Below are 17,844 nucleotides of genomic sequence, written 5' to 3'. Positions count from 1 at the left end.
GGGGCGTTTTGGACCTTCTGGCATCCTGTACAGCTCTTGGTCATCTCTTCGATTTCTCTATCGATTCCCGGCCACCACACAAACGCTCTGGCTAAGTTCTTCATTTTTACCCCTCCCAGATGACCCTCATGAAGCTCATTGAGCACTCTATCCTTCAATTTGGGTGGAATTACTACTCTGGATCCACACATCAAGGTTCCTCTGCACACTGACAGCTGTTCTCTTCTCGGCGAGAATGCTGGCAGCAGTGGTTCGCCATGTGCTGGCCATCCCTTCACCGTTAAATCATAGACCCAGGAGAGTGTCGGGTCATTTCGTGTTTCCTTTTCTATGTTTGCATTCGTCACCGGGAGACATTCGACAATAGTCGAGTGGAATAACTCCACTGGATCCACTGCCAGTTCTTCTTCCACCGTCGGCAACGGTATGCGTGACAATCCATCAGCATTCCCATGCTGTTTAGTTCCTTTATACTTGATGTCATATTGGTGTGCCCCTAGGAAAAGGGACCACCTCTGTAGCCATTGTGCCGTCATTATCGGTACGCCCTTCTGAGGGTTGAAAATGGAGACGAGAGGTTGATCAGTTAGTAGAGTAAATTTCTGACCGTGCAGGTAGTGATTGAACTTCTTCACCCCCCACACCAGGCTGAGGGCCTCTCTGTCAATCTGGGCGTAGTTACGCTCGGCTGAAGTTAACGAGCGTGACGCAAAAGCTATCGGCCTCTCAGAACCATCAAGGAATTTGTGTGACCGTACCGCCCCAATGCCGTAGGGAGACGCATCACACGCCAGTCTTATCGGTAGTGATGGCTTGTAGTGAGCCAATACTTCTCTTGAAGTGATTAGGTCCTTACTCTTCTGAAAGGCCCGCTTACATTCATTGCTCCATTTCCATGCTACTCCCGTTCGCAGTAGGGCGTTCAGTGGATGCAGAATTGTGGACAAATTCGGCAAAAACTTTTGGTAGTAATTCACCAATCTGAGGAATGACCTCAGTTGTGACACATTTTCAGGCGCTGGAGCATTAACTACCGCTTCAATTTTGTCCGGGGACTTATGCAACCCCTCTTCATCAATCACGTGGCCACAATACGATATCTGTTTCTTAAAAAACTCGCACTTGGGGCGATTGGCTCATAGCCCATGTTCACGTAGTCTAGTGAGCACCTGCTCTAGGTTGGCAAGGTGTTCACTGTCATCTTCACCTGTCACTAGGATGTCGTCCAAGTAACAGAGTCCCCGGAATCCCTTGCAGGACTTGTTCCACCGCTCTTTGCCATATCGCCGGAGCTGATGCTACTCCGAATACCAGTCGATTATACTGGTAAAGACCTTTGAGTGTTTATCGTGAGATACTTCCTGGAGGATTCTTCAACCTCCATCTGCAAATATGCTTGTGCTAGGTCAATTTTTGTAAAACGCTTCCCTCCGGATAGTGAGGCGAAGATATCTTCTATCCTTGGAAGAGGATATTGTACTGTGTGAAGGACTGGGTTCACCGTCACCTTGAAGTCCCCAGAGATGCGAACCTTCCTTGGCTCCCCGGACTTATTGTTTAACGTTTTCTTCATGACAGGAACGATGGGTGTCGCCCACTCGCTCCAGTCTACCTTAGATAACACGCCTGCATTCTCCAGATTCTCCAGCTCTGCCTCGACGGCTGGGCGAATTGCATATGGTACCGGTCTTGCTTTGAAAAACTTGGGAATTGCATTCTCCTCTATTTTTATCGAGGCGGTTACGCCTTTAAGAGTGCCCAGTTCTTGTTGAAATACCTCTTTGGCGTCAGCTAAGATTGTTGACAATCGTCCAGGAGTGACGTCGTCATCCTTTTTACCAGCCACCGTCAGTGCCTGAATGGAGTGCCAGTCTAAACTTATCTTTCTGATCCATTCACGTCCCAATAACGGTGGTCCACCATCTTGCAGAATGTAGAGATACAATTTCCGTATTTTCTTGCCGTTGTATTCGACAGGCACCCTTATTTTTCCTCTCTGGTATACTTTTTGCCACGTATACGTCCTCAAGACAGTGGATGTCTCTCTCAAGGGTATGTGTGAGAATAGCCGCTCGTAGTCTCGTCGATTCATGACGGTTAGAGCTGATCCTATATCCAATTCCATTTTGACTTGAGACCCTGCTATCGTGAGGGTGACCCAAATGGTTTGGTGATCCTCTTGTGATTACGTTGTGAAGTTTGAGACAGCTTAGTCTCTTGTTCCCGGATTCACTATCGCTCATCTGGTCTTCGGAACTATTGTCCGTCATCTTTTGTACTTTCCTGTACGGTTCCTTAGTAGCCTTTTTATTGTCGTTGGTCTTCTTCTCAGACCTGCAAACTCGTGCAATGTGTCCCATCTTTCCGCATTGCCTGCATATTTTGTCCTTGGACCAGCAGTCCTTCTGGTCATGGTTTGTTCTGCCGCAGCGATAACATTTTGCAAATCCCCGTGTCGTTTCGTGGGTGCCGTATTCCTGTGGCTTTTGTTGTATTTCCGCAGCTCCCCTTGCTGCTGCTTCGTACGATACTACCACGCTGAAAGCCTTATCTAGCGTCAGCTCTTTCTCTGAGAGTAACCTCTTCTGGGTTCCTTCACTCAGGAGTCCACAGACAAATTTGTCCCGTAAGGTATCTGCCAGTCCTGCTCCGAACTGGCAGTGCTTTGATAGCTTGCGTAGTTCCGTAAGGTAATCAGCATTGCTCTCATTTTTATGCTGATTTCTCCTGTGGAATTTAAATCTTTCTGCTATCAGCAGCGGTGTAGGATTTAGGTGTTCCTGTAGGATAGCAACAATTTCGTTAAAACTCTTCGCCTTCGGTTTGGCTGGAGTAATCGGGTCCCGCAATAGGCCGTACGTTCTTGCGCCCATTAAATTTAGCAATACCGATGCCTTTTTCCCCTCGGCTATTTCGTTTGCCTCGCAATATACCTCGACTCTTTCCACATACGTGGTCCAGTCTTCTATTGCATTATCGAAGGCAGTGATATCGCCAGTCTTTGGCATCTTGAAAATCTAAGATGGCGTCTCCTGCGCTTTTCCTTCGTCCCCGATGGATCAAAATGGCGCCTCCCGCGCTTTTCCTTCTTCCCCGCCGAGTTAAGATGGCGCCTCCCGCGCTTTCCCGCCGCTGCTGTCAACGCCGCTCTCCGCGGTATTTTTATTTTTAACCGTTCCCGTCGTGGAGCGGACCCTCTGGGACACTTCCCTCCCTTTTCTTAGGTCCGAACGCTGCCCGGCTGCGAAGCACTGGCCGCGCCCCGTGTGCTCCACCCTCTCTCTCTTTGCTTCCCGACTCGCTGCCCGGCCCCGTTGCAGAGCCACCCGATCGAGCTCTAGCCCGCCGCAGCCCAGGAAGGATCAGTGCACTACCTGCCACCAGCCCGATTAGCTGGGAAACCACAGACTGGGGAACCAAGCCTGGCTCTTGACAGTCTCCCCTGCAAGTTTTCAATCCGATGATTTGGAGGGCGGTTGCCCACGGTCGATGCCCGTTTCTCGAGTTTCTTTGGATTATTTTTTCTTTTCTTTTCTGGCTTCGACCTTCAATAACGTCATCTGAGGTGCTGCCGAGTTGCAGGTAAGTTCGTTTCTTACTCGTCGTCGGTATTAAATCCGTGTGTTAATGGAGACACGGAATGCAGGAGTTGGTTTAACAAGTCTTTACTGAATGGAGACAATCTGGAAACTGAAACTACAGAAGCCTGCCAGGGCCTTTTATACAGGGACGGTCACTGCCGGTACTGCAGTCTGAGACCAGTTATTCCCTTAAAGGGACATACACAACAGGCACCATGTAGGAGCACACGTCAGAGGAAGATAAAGCACAAGTAGTCACAAGGGTAGTCACTTGGGTGCAATTTTGTGTTTACTGTAAAAAAGCCATCACTTCGTTATTGTCCATAAAAATTCTGATAGCAAATGGTGCAGTTGTGGCATCTGTCATTTCGCTATTGGGACTTCCACATTGAGGGCTTAGGAATAGTTGCAACTGTCAGTATGGTGGTCAGAGTGATAGGAATCCTCTGGTTCTTGGCCATTGTCAATGCTCTGGTAAGAAGCTGCGAGGCAAAAGTGTTTGATTGACTAGGCTAAGCAAATCTGGCCAGGATGAGTGCGTTCCTTGCATCCCGGGCTGCAATGTTCTCGCTTAATGCTGCCGCTGGTTGATGGGCCTCTGCAGGATGTTCGTTCTCGCACTCCTCCTCCTCCTCATCTGAGGAGGTTATGTGAGGAGCCACTTGGTCCTCAGGAATCTGCAAGCCACGATGCTGTGCCATGTTGTGACGTGCCCAGCAAACCACGAAGATTCTGGAGACCCTGGCTGCTGAGTACTGCAGGGCTCCACCTGATCTATCCAGGCATCTGAAGCGCATCTTCAGCAAACCAATGGTTTGCTCGATTATGGCTCTGGTGGACATGTGGCTGGAGTTGTAGCTCTCCTCAGCTTCGTTTGATGGGCTCCTCAGCGGCGTCATTAGCCACGTCCTCAGGGGATAGCCCTTGTCTCCAAGTAGCCATCCGTTAAGTTGGTCTGGCGGACTGAATAGCGGAGGCACACTAGACTGGCGCAGTATGAAGGAGTCATGGCAACTGGCAGGGTACTTGGCACAAACATGCAAAATTTCCTTCTTGTGGTCACACACCAGCTGAACGTTAAGGGAGTGGAAGCCCTTGCGGTTGACAAAAATACCTGGATTGTGATGGGGTGCCTTAAGGGCCACGTGTGCAGTCAACGATGCCCTGCACCCTTGGAAAGCCTGCCAGATGAGCTAATCCAACCGCTCACGTCGTGACACTTGCTCGATCCTTGGTGAAATGGATGTGATTGTGTGCGAGGGCAAAGAGGGCATCGGTTTCCTGCGTTATGCAAGTATGTAAGGCCGCCTGGGAGATGCCGCTGATGTCTGCTGCTGATCCCTGGAATGAGCCTGAGGCAAAAAAGTTGAGTGCGGTGTTGATTTTGACTGCCACTGGTAATGCTTATCCACCTGGTCCTCTGGGCAGCAGGCCTTGCTGTAGCATTGCGCAGATGTCACTCGCGAAAGTTGGAGCCACCTTTGGCACTGCTGCTCAGACATGTTGAAATAGGTGACCCTGCATCTGTAGACCCTGTTTGGGGGGTATCTCCTGCGCCGACGGGCTTCCAGGCGCTGGCCCCTTCTGGCCTGTGCAGCTTCAGGTGGGTGAGCAGCAGCCTGGCGCTCCTGCTGCTGCTACTGTTGTTGGTGCTGCTGTTGTTCCTGGTTCTGCTGGTGCCGCGGCTGGTGCTCGAGCTCCTCTAATGCCCAGATGGGAAGGAAATAAATGTCTCCCATGCTTGTGGTATATGACTCAGTTGAGGAAGTGCTGAGTGAGGGTGGCGAGAGGGGTTTCCCAGGATGTCACACTGGAGATGGGTGTCAGGCTCCAACCTTCCACAGGTGTGGTTAAGCCTTCTAAAAGTTGCCCCAGACCTGAGACCACTAAGTCCTGCCACCTGCAAATCCTCTTTAATGGTTGACCTGCAGTTGATAGTCAGCAATCCAATAGTGCTCCCGCCAGGTTTCACCATCATGTTTCCCACCAGGTGTGTTTCACGTGGGAAAAGGGTTAAAATTCGCAAGGGCCTTTCAAAATAGGATTATAGAGGCCATTTAGTGCTTGTTAAAGGCCTTAACGACCAGTCCCGCCTGTTGGATGCGGGACGGAGTCGGGACCATCAGACACGACGGAGCTAAAATTGCTCGGAGTCGGGAACCAGGCAGGGAGGGTCCCGCACGCCAGTTTTTGCGATTTTTAACCCCCCGCACGCCTCCAATCCCGCTTCCACGGCTCAATGAAAATCCTGCCCATTGTGTCCATGGTATTGCTAGCTCTTTAACTAGAGTTATCTAATCCCATTTTCCGCATTCTTTTATATTCTTCCTTTTCAAATACTTATCCAATTGCCATTTAATGGATGATATAGGTTCTGCATCAATTACCACTTGTGATAAAGCATTACATGTTCTCATAATCTTCTGTGTGGAGAATATCATAACTTCCAATGATGAGCCTCCTTCTGTGCTGTATCATTCTATGATTCTATGAAATGTTACCAACATCTAAAATACTTTAAATGTACAAGTTTGGAATTGTTTATTTTTAAAGTAAAGAAGGAAATTGTATAGAATGTGGGCGAAGTCCTTGTAATAAAATTTCCCCTCTAAATTCAGTCATTTCAAATTACCTAATAATCCAATTTTTAGCACTAAATTCTCAATTTATTGTGTTGTTTTTGTTGATTATTCAAATTATTGGATAATTCTAATTTTTTTAGTCCAAAGTTTGACATAGAATTTTCCGGAGTAGACTATAATAATGTATTGGCACTCTTGTAAGTGAATAATGTATCGCCACTAAGCAACAGCATATCTTGGAGATTGAAAGACAGTTATGTAGTGCCCCAACTGCTGCCCAGGTTAAGTTTAACTAACTGAACTTCCTGGTACGCAATGCTCAATATTTCACCAGATATGCCCATCAAGACACAAAGGAAACTCATGATATGTTCTTACTCACTGTTCTTTAGGGCATTCTTAAGCATGACCAATTTATCCTTGTTTGTCCACAGAAACATGTGAAATGTAGTTCTACTTTACCTGGTGCCTCTTTTTCTGGATTGCTGTGGTATTGCTGTTTATGTACCATAGCTTTGAGCTTAAAAGTAACGATGGCTCTAGATTCTACTGCTGTCCAAATGAAAAGGCATACAGTCTAATATCAAAATACTTACTGTTTCACACTCTTGTCATTTTTGCCAGCTATCTATTGTAAAGATATATAGAGCTTCTCAGATCATAATTCAGTGACTACTCGATATGACATAACTAACTGTGTGTGGCTTTATTTATCCCTTGTGTTGATGAGATCATTAATATTTTAATGGAGGAAGCTTAATGCTTTGCAGTTAATCATAAATTATTTTTGTTTTTCAGGCCTGAAATTCCCTTGAGCAGTACTTATAAGATGCTGTAATGTGCTGACTGGTCACTATGGGCAGACGGTACCCAGGGGCATACCATCGTCCAAACAGCGCATGTATGTATGGGTACAGCAGTTAATTTCTTTTTTGCTCCAATAGCTTCACTGTGGATGATCTAGAGATAAATATTGAGAGGATTCTACCGGAATGTGGATGTTAGTTATTGTAGGACATTTGAAACTTTCCTTAAGATAGCCAGGTTTCAATGAATGTGATATTCAAAATCTATTTCAGGTGCAAATCATTTGTATTTCAAGTTCCGGACTTGTTATTGGGGGTGGGAATAGAATAATTTTAAATGTGAGCATTTGGGAATGTAAATAACACAGTGGTGTAATTACACGAGTTGTGTTCTTTGGAACGTTTTGTGGTTTGAATTTAATTTCAAAAATACAGCATCTGTTTTACTTATGTTTCCTATGAGGAGCATCACATTAAAATACAACTTAAATTTGTCACAGGCAGATTTTATGATCCTGGCATGCAGTGGATTGTACAAAGAAGGCACACAGAAATGCTGAGTATGCAAGGAACCTAATGGTTCAGCTACAGCTGCAGGCTCTGCCAAATACTAATATTAGGTGCCGCATCTTCGTGCTTCCTGTAGGTCTGCAAGAATGTATGGCTGTGTCATCGCTCCAAGACCTGTCCACTATGCATTGGTCTCTAGTTTTCTCCTCTCACCTTCTGATGGTTATGTCTCATGCTGGGTACAGTTGTACAGGAATCAGGAGCCCATGATCCATAGCCGTAACTCAGTGGATAGCACTTTCGCCTCTGAGTCAGAAGGTTGTGGGCTCAAGTTCCACTTCAGAGACTTCAGCACAAAAATCTAGGCTGACACTTCAGTGCAGTACAGAGGGAGTGCTGCACTGTTGGAGGTGCCGTCTTTCAGATGAGACATTAAGCCAAGGTCCCGACTGCCCTCTCAGATGGATGTAAAAGATCCCATGGCACTATTTTGAAGAAGAGCAGGGTATTTATCCCCAGTGTCCTGGTCAATATTTATTCCTCAATCAACATAACAAAAACAGATTATCTGGTCATTATCACATTGCTGTTTGTAGGACCTTGCTGTGTGCAAATTGGCTGTCGCATTTCCTACATTAAAACAGTGACTGCACTTCAAAAATACTTCATTGGCTGTAAAGCGCTTTGGGACGTTCTGAGGTCATGAAATGCACTATATAAATGCAAGTCTCTTTCTCACCAAAATAGCCACTTTTGATACGTAAGATGAGACTGTAGTGAAAATGCAGTTTAGAGAAGCTGGTGGTTAAGGGAACATGACTCAATCAGCTGGGAGCTTTGACTTGACATTTGAAGTTGTCAACTCATCAGCTGATTCAGTGGCCACTGGATCTGCACAGAGTGGGATTAAACGGAGTGGACTTGAACAGAGTGTTTTATTTGGGAATTTGGAAAGAGTGGGAATTCGGAGAAGAGGGGGAAGGAGTTGTTGCTTTTTGCCTACACTACTTGTGCTTTGTGTTACAGGTAGATACTTAATTTCAGTACGCATAACTTAATCTAGATCAAGTAAGTAGTCAAGAAACTACACTGTAAACTAAGTTACCGAATTACAAATGTAATTAAATAATACAAGGTCATATAGGGAAGGCAGTGCAGATGGGTGTGCCGCAACTGTAGCATGTGGGAGTGTGTGGAGAGCATTGTGATCCCGGACAACCACATTTGCAGTAAGTGCCTGCATCTTGAGGAACTTCAGCCCAGAGTATTTGAACTGGAGTCTGAGCTGCAGACATTGTGGGGCATCAGGGGTGGGGAGTGTTACCTGGACACTTTGATTCAGGAGTAGGGTTGCAAAATTCTGGGAATTTTTAAAAGAGGAAACTTTCCATGGGAATTTTTGGGAATTTTGGGAATTTATGGGAATTTTGAGTTTTTTTGCACACTGATGGTTTTTGTCTCTGACCCTTATATTATTTTTGTCGTCAAAATAGACATACTGTTCCATACAAATAAAAACAGGCTTTCAAAACTTTATTTAGGTTATAATTTTGAACTTTATTGAACCCCCACAAAAAAGACCCATCTAAAATAAAATAAAAAGAGCGTCAGCTTATTTTGTCCCTTTGAGTCTTCTACTCATGAGTCTTCTGAGTCTTCTACTCCTCCTGATTCTCTGACTCTGGCTCTGACGTGTCCATTTCCTCCTCTGTGTCAGTGTCTAGCTGTGTGGTGGACACTTCTGTATCTGGCTCAATAAGTTGTAGGTTCGCCCGGACAGCCACCAGTTTCTCCACTCTCTTGTTAGTCAGCCTGTTGCGCACCTTTGTATGCGTATTCCCAAAAAGTGACCAGTTTTGTTCAGAGGCCGCTGATGAAGGTGGGATTTGGAGTATCACCGATGCAATAGGTGACAGGGCCTCAGATGCACAAAGTCCCTTCCACCAGGTATGTGCACTGATATGCTTGCATGATTCCCATATCCCATCCCCATTCCAAAGACCTTGTTTGGTAGAGAACTTTGCCAGACTTCCCAGAATTTTGCCCACATCCAGATTGAGATGGTGTGAGAGGGTAGAAATCACACTGTAAGCGCTGTTGATCTATTCTCCAGAAAGTATTGGTCTCCCAACAGCTTCAGTGTGGTGTTCTTGTTCTTTGTCATTTGCTTGGAGTTGTAGGTTGCTGCAACTACCTATTTCCCCTGACATACTTAACAACTTGCTTGGCTCTCTTGTACAGTGCTTCCATGGTTCTCAAACCCATGATGTCCTTGAGGAGCAGGTTAAGCCCATGAGCTGCGCACCCAATAGACGTAATATGAGGGTAGGCCTCCTCCACTTGAGCCCAAGCAGCCTTCATATTCGCAGCATTGTCAGTAACTACTGCAAAGACCTTTTGTGATCCAAGATTGTTGATGACCGCTTTCAGCTCATCAGCAATGTATGTGCCTGTGTGTCTGTTGTCCTTCGTGTCTGTGCTCTTGAAGAACACTGGGAGAGGAGTGGAGACGATGTAGTTTATGATGCCCTCCCCTCGTACATTTGACCACCCATCTGAGATAACTGCAACACAGTCTGCCATCGCTATCGTTTCTTTGAGCTTTCCTTGGATTCTGTTATACTCAGCCTCCAGCAAATAAGTAGACAAAGCATGTCTGGTGGGAGGACAGTATGCAGGGCGAATAACATTGAAAAATCTCTTCCAGTACACATTGGCTGTGAGCATGAGGGGTGAGCCTGTTGCATATACACCTCGAGCAAGGCACTCATCCGCATTCTTCTGGCTATGGTTATCCATTGTATCAAAGAACCTTCCAAGTGGGCCAGGAGTTGTTGATGATAAGGAGCCTGATGCTGAATGAGAACCATCATCTTCTTGAATGGAAGCAGAGGAACTCTGGGCTGACTGCTGTGAGCTTTGAGTGAAGTTGTTGCATTTGGATAAATGCTACTGCATCTTTGTGGCATTCTTTACATATGGCTTTCTACAGTGTTTGCACATGTACACAGTCTTTCCATCTTTAATGCCTGGGGTAAAATGCTTCCACACATCCGACGGTAAACGTGGCATTGTTCTATGCAGAGAAATAAAGGGCATTCGTCTCTGTGTCGAACTGCGGTCGATCAGCACGATTGCAACAGGGTGAGTACATTTTTGCTGATGCTCCATATGATGGAAGCATGACCTGTACACACACGATGCTACATCACCAATAGTGTATTTTGTATATTTTAAATTGAAGGACAACAGAGTTCAACAAGTAGCTGGTTTATTTGGTACTAGCTGGTGGAGCCCGGCTTTGCCAGGGCTGTTTTGGGCTGGGCGGTTTAAATCGAGTGCCAGGCTTTGGGCCCTGTCTGTGTCCCTCTGAATCTGCTGGCGGGCAACATTTCTACCTTTTTAATACCTTGAAAGATGAAAGTGAAAGTACTTATAAAACGTTTTTGGTAAATCTTATGTTATTTTTAAAAGAGATACTAACTTTCAAAGTAGTTTCAGCCTGAAGCTGCAAGCACTGAAACAATGGCTGCCAGATCCCCAAGATGAAAACGATTAGTCCCGCCCACACACACACACCGATTGGCCAACCATCAGGGGACCGTACTGTAGGATTGGTCAATCGTGACGGCACAGGATTGGTCGAACCTTGACGTCAGTCAATCAATACTAGCAGATAATAAGTTTAATTTTGAAGGTTTTTTGCATAAGGCGCGAACAATTTTCGTCCGACCGGAAAGTAAATACGCTTACCAGCGTCCCGGAAGCGTAAGCTTTCTTCGGAGGTAACGCGCGCGTAGGTACGCGGTATAACTTTCGAGCGCATAGCCGGACAGACGCACACCCGAGGACAGACAGACAGAAGGACAGACAGACAGACAGATCGACCACTTTATATATATATATAGATAAAGTCTGATTTACTTACTGCATCATCACAACATCAGCAGAAAACAAAATGACTTTCCTCAGGACCCCTAACCTGGACCTTAAAAAAAACTATAGCAGTCTTACAGATGCCTGCAGGCCAATCACAATTCGATATGCAAATATTACAAATAGAGGGAGCTAATCGCTCATCCACTCATCCAACCAATCAGGACACATTTGTTCACAGTCACACACAAAACTTGTAATTATTAAAACAAGCCAAGTAAGAAGATAAACATATATTGATTAAGAAATTCCTTAATAATTAAGATTCCATCTCTGTTAGTAATTTTAAGAGAGGACCTGTGGGGGGAAAAAAAAGAAAGAAATACAAAAAAAAACAATATTATGCTAGCATGTGCTTTTTTGGGCAAAATTCCCAAGCTAAACTTCCCGTGGAAAATTTCCGGAAATTTACCGGAAACTTTCCACCCCTTTGCAACCCTATTCAGGAGGCAGTCACACCCCTTAGGTTAGGTAATGGTACAGGTCTGGTTAGTGGTCAGGGACAGGAAGGTGTGACTGCAACTCAGGCAGGTAAGGGGACCCCAGGTGCAGTGCTGGAGGAGCCTCAGCCTTTGCCTTTGTCCAACAGGTATGAGGTTCTTGCTGCCTGTGTAGATGGCGAAAAAGCCTGCAGGATGGATGAGCCAGCTGACCATGGCACCATGGTGCAGGAGACCATTCAAGTGAGGGAGTGAAAGGGAATATATCATAGAATCATAGAAATTTACAGAAGGAAGCCATTCGGCCCATATGATCCGTGCCAGCCGACAAAGAGTTAGCCAGCCTAATCTCACTTTCCAGCACTTGGTCCGTTTCCTTGTAGGTTACGGCACTTCAAGTACACATCCAAGTACTTTTTAAATGTGATGAGGGTTTCTGCCTCTATCACCCTTTCAGGCAGTGAGGTCCAGACCCCCACCACCCTCTGGGTGAAAACATTTCTTTTTAAATCCCCTCTAAGCCTCCTACCAATGACTTTAAATCTATGCTCCCTGGTTACCGACCCCTCTGCTAAGGGAAATAGGTCCTTCCTATCCACTCTATCTAGACCCCTCATAATTTTATACACCTCAATTAAGTCTCCCCTCAGCCTCCTCTGTTCCAAAGAAAACAACCACAGCCTATCCAATCTTTCCTCATGGCTAAAATTCCCCAGCCCAGGCAACATCCTCATAAATCTCCTCTGCACCCGCTCTAGTGCAATCACATCCTTCCTGTAATGTGGTGACCAGAGCTGCACGCAGTATTCTAGCTGCGGCCTAACTAGTACTTTATACAGTTCAAGTATAACCTCCCTGCTTTTATATTCTATGCCTCGGCTAATAAAGGAAAATATCCCGTATGCCGCCTTAACCACCTTATCTACCTGTCCTGCTACCTTTAGGGATCTGTGGACATGCACTCCAAGGTCCCTCTGATCTTCACTTCTCAGTGTCCTGCCATTTATAGTGTTAGCCCTCCCCAAATGCATTACCTCACACTTCTCCGGATTGTATTCCATTTGCCACTGTTCTGCCCACCTGACCAGTCCATTGGTATCTTCCTGCAGTCTGCAGCTTTCTTCTTCATTATCAACCACATGGCCAATTATTGTATCATCTGCACACTTCTTAATCATACTTTCTACATTCAAGTCCAAATCATTGATATATATCACAAAAAGCAAAGGACCCAGTACTGAGCCCTGTGGAACCCCACTGGAAACAGCCTTCCAGTCACAAAAACACCCTTTGACCATTATCCTTTGTTTCCTGCCTCTGAGCCAATTTCGGATCCAACTTGCCACTTTGCCTTGGATCCCATGGGCTTTTACTTTTGTGACCAGTTTGCCATACGGGACCTTATCAAAAGCTTTGCTAAAATCCATATAGACTACATCAAATGCACTACCCTCATCGACCCTCCTTGTTACCTACTCAAAAAAATTCAATCAAGTTAGTCAGACATGACCTTCCTTTAATAAATCCATGCTGACTGTTCCTGATTAATCCGTGTCTTTCTAAATGAAGATTTATCCTGTCACTCAGAATTTTTTCAAATAATTTTCCCACCACTGAGGTTAGGCTGACTGCATGTAATTACTCTGTCTATCCCTTTCTCCCTTTTTAAACAACAATACCATGTTAGCAGTCCTCCAGTACCACACCTGTAGCCAGAGAGGATTGGAAAATGATGGTCAGAGCCTCTGCTATTTCCTCTCTTACTTCTCTTAACAGTCTGGGATACATTTCACCTGGGCCTGTGGATATTTCCATTTTCAAAGATGCTAAACCCCTTAATACTTCCTCTTTCACTATGCTTATTTCATGTAATATTTCACGCTCCTCCTCCCTGGTTCCAATTTCTGCATCGTTCCTCTCTTTTGTGAAAACAGACGCAAAGTATTCATTAAGAACCATACCCATGTCTTCCGCTTCCCCACACAGGTTACCATTATGGTCCCTAATGGGCCCTACTCTTTCTTTAGTTATCCTCTTGCTCTTAATGTATTTATAAAACATACTTGGGTTTTCCTTGATTTTACTTGCCAATATTTTTGCATGCCCTCTCTTTGCTTTCCTAATTTCCTTTTTAATTTCATCCCTGCACTTTCTATACTCCTCTGGAGTTTCTAGTATTGAGCCCTCGGTACCTGTCAAAAGCTTCCCTTTTTTTCTTTATCCTTCCCTGTATGCCTTTTGACATCCAGGGAGCTCTAGATTTGTTAGTTCCACCCTTTTTCCTTAAGGGAATATATTTGCTCTGAACCCTGACTATCTCCTCCTTGAATGCCTCCCACTACTCTGACACTGATTTACCTTCAAGTTTCTGTCTCTAGTCCACTATATTCCTGGTCTATCCTTGTCCTTTTCCATAACTACGTTAAATCTAACTGAATTATGATCACTACCACCAATATGCTCTCCCACTGATACCCTTTCCACCTGCCCAGCTTCATTCCCTAAAACTAGGTCCAGAACCGCCCCTCTCTTGTTGGGCTGGCTACATACTGGCTAAAAAAGTTCTCCTGAATGCATTTTAAGAATTCTGCTCCCTCCAAACCATTCATACTAATTTTATCCTGGTTAATATTAGGGAATGTAGTTGTGGTAGGAGACAGTATAGTCAGGGGGATAGATATGTTCTTTGCAGCCGTGACCGAGAGTTCCAAAGGTTGTGTTGCCTGCCTGGTGCCAGGGTTAAAGACATCTCCTTGCGGCTGGAGAACATGGAGTGGGAGGTGGACGATCCAGTTGTCGTGGTCCATGTAGGAACCAACGACATAGGTGTAGAACTAGGAATGAGGTTCTGCTGACCGAGTTTGAGGAGCTAGGATTCAAATTAAAAAGCAGAACCTCAAAGGTAATTATCTCTGGATTGTTACCTGAGCCACACGCAAATTTGCATAGGGACAAACAGATTAGATGTTTAAATGCGAGGCTCGAGTGGTGTGGGAGGAGGGGGTTTCAGTTCATGGGGCACTGGCACCAGTACTGGGGAAAGAGGGAGCTGTTCTGTTGGGACGGGCTTCACTTAAACCGGGCTGGGACCAGTGTCCTGGCGAACCAAATAACTAGGGCAGTAGACAGGGCTTTAAACTAATGATGGGGGTGGCGGGGGGGGAGGATTCATAGAGAGTAAATTAAAAGCAGCGAGAGAAATGTCAAGGCTCTAGAGCAGAGTAGAGTTTGGGGTAAAAATAAGCAGAGTGGATCAGGAAGAGACAGAGAGACTTAACAAAGGTAATAAGGCACCAGTGACTAAGGTGACACCAGGGAATAATAGAAATAAGTCAAAGCTAAAGGCACGGTATCTGAATGCGCGAAGCATTCGCAACAAAATAGATGAATTAATAGCGCAGATAGAAATGAACATAGAAACATAGAAGATAGGAGCAGGAGTAGGCCATTCGGCCCCTCGAGCCTGCTCCACCATTCAATGTGATCATGGCTGATCATCCAAATTCAGTACCCGGTCCCTGTTTTCTCCCCATACCCCTTGATCCCTTTAGCCTTAAGAAATATATCCAACTCCTTCTTGAATATATTTAATGTATTGGCCTCTACTGCCTTCTGTGGTAGAGAATTCCACAGGTTCACCACTCCCTGGGTGAAGAAATTCCTCCTCATTTCTGTCCTAAATGGCCTACCCCTTATCCTTAGACTGTGACCCCTGGTTCTAGACTCCCCGACCATCGGGAACATCCTTCCTGCATCTAGTCTGTCCAGTCCTGTCAGAATTTTATAAGTTTCAATGAGATCCCCTCTCATTCTTCTAAACTCCAGCGAGTACAAGCCCAATCGACCCAATCTCTCCTCATACGTCATTCCTGCCATCCCAGGTATCAGCCTGGTGAATCTTCGCTGAACTCCTTCCATGGCAAGAACATCCTTCCTCAGATAAGGTGACCAAAACTGCACACAATACTCAAGATGTGGTCTCACCAAGGCCCTGTATAACTGCAGCAAGACATCCTTGTTCCTGTACTCAAACCCTTTCGCTACGAAGGCCAACATGCCATTTGCCTTCTTAACCGCCTGCTGCACCTGCATGCTTACCTTCAGCGACTGGTGCACAAGGACACCCAGGTCTCATTGCACTTCCCCTTCTCCCATTATACTGCCTTCCTGTTTTTGCCACCAAAGTGGATAACCTCGCATTTATTCACGTTATATTGCATCTGCCATGCTTTTGCCCAATCACCCAACCTATCCAAATCATCCTGGAGTTTCTCGGCATCCTCCTCACAGCACACACGCCCACCCAGCTTTGTGCTGTCTGCAAATTTGGAGATATTACATCTAGTTCCCTTGTCTAGATCATTAATATATATTGTGAATCGCTGGGGTCCAAGGACCGATCCCTGCGGTACCCCACTAGTCACTGCCTGCCACTCGGAAAAAGACCCGTTTATTCCAACTCTTTGCTGTCTGTCTGCCAACCAGTTCTCTATCCAAGTCAATACCTTGCCCCCAATCCCATGTGCCTTAACTTTACACGCTAATCTCTTATGCGGGACCTTAGCTAAAGCCTTCTGAAAGTCCAAATACACCACATCCACTGGTTCTCCCTTATCTATTTTACCAGTTACATCCTCAAAAAATTCCAGTAGATTAGTCAAGCACGATTTACCTTTTGTAAATCCATGTTGACTTTATCTGATCCTGTCACTGTTTTCCAAGTGCTCTGCTATTACATCTTTTATAATGGACTCTAGCATTTTCCCCACTACCGATGTCAGGCTTACTGGTCTGTAATTCCCCGTTTTCTCTCTACCACCTTTTTTGAATAGTGGGGTTACATTAGCTACCCTCCAATCCATGGGTACTGTTCCAGATTCCATCGAATGTTGGAAGATGATCAGCAATGCATCTACTATTTCTAGGGCCACTTCCTTAAGTACACTAGGATGTAGATTATCAGGCCCTGGGGATTTATCGGCCTTCAATCCCATCAATTTCCCTAACACCATTTCCCTACAAATACTGATTTCTTTCAGTTCCTCCCTTTCATCAGACCCTATGTTCCCCGACATCTCTGGGAGGTTATTTGTGTCCTCCTTTGTGAAGACAGAACCAAAATATGTATTTAATTGGTCTGCCATTTCTTTGTTCCCCATTATAAATTCCCCTGATTCTGATCGCAAGGGACCTACGCTTGATTTCACCAATCTGTTTCTCTTCACATATCTATAAAAGTTTTTAGTCAGTTTTTATGTTCCCTGCAAGCTTACTCTCTCATTCTATTTTCCCTCTCTTAATTAATCCCTTTGTCCTCCTTTGTTGAATCCTAAACTGCTCCCAATCCTCAGGATTACTGCTTTTTCTGGCCAATTTATATGTCTTCTCCTTGGATCTTATGCTATCCCTAATTTCCCTTGTGAGCCATGGTTGAGTCACCTTTTTTGTTTTATTTTTATGCCAAACTGGGATGAAAAAATTCTGTAGTTCACCCATGCAGTCTTTGAATGTTTGCCATTGCCTATCCACCGTCAACCCTTTGAGTGACATTCCCCAATCCATCCTAGCCAACTCGTGCCTCAGACCATCGTAGTTTCCTTTATTTAAATTTAGGACCCTAGTCTCTGAGTCAACTAATTCACTCTCCATCTTAATGAAGAAATCTATCATATTATGATCGCTCTGACCCAAGGGGCCTCGTACAACAAGATTGCTAATTAATCCTTTTTCATTACATAATACCCAGTCTAAGATGGCCTGATCTCTGGTTGGTTCCTCGACATATTGGTCCAGGAAACCATCCCTTAAACACTCCAGGAATTTCTCCTCCAAAGTATTGTTACTAATTTGGTTAGCCCAATCTATATGTAGATTAAAGTCAGCCATGATGACTGCTGTGCCCTTATTGCACGCTTCTCTAATTTCCCTTTTAATGCCATCCCCAACCTCCGCATTACTGTTTGGGGGGTCTGTATAAAAATCCCACTAA

The 17,844-nt window shown here is 45.2% G+C and overlaps 1 protein-coding gene across 5 annotated transcripts in view; it reads left to right on the top strand.

Moving 5' to 3' along the window:
* Window positions 1-17,844, top strand: part of apbb2b (amyloid beta (A4) precursor protein-binding, family B, member 2b) — a 449,372-nt gene that overhangs the window by 127,184 nt on the left and 304,344 nt on the right. For all 5 annotated transcript variants that reach the window (XM_085969159.1, XM_085969171.1, XM_085969166.1 and 2 more), the window contains exon 2: window positions 6,962-7,064. The gene's annotated coding sequence lies outside the window, so the exon portion shown is untranslated. The remainder of the gene's footprint in view (window positions 1-6,961; window positions 7,065-17,844) is intronic.

The sequence above is a fragment of the Somniosus microcephalus genome, chromosome 2, assembly GCF_052327205.1.
Source record: "Somniosus microcephalus isolate GS21.2 chromosome 2, FLI_Smic_1.0, whole genome shotgun sequence".
In the NCBI taxonomy this organism is placed as follows: domain Eukaryota; kingdom Metazoa; phylum Chordata; class Chondrichthyes; order Squaliformes; family Somniosidae; genus Somniosus; species Somniosus microcephalus.
The sequence above is the reverse complement of the archived record's forward strand: the minus strand, read 5'-3'. Positions and strand labels throughout refer to the sequence as shown.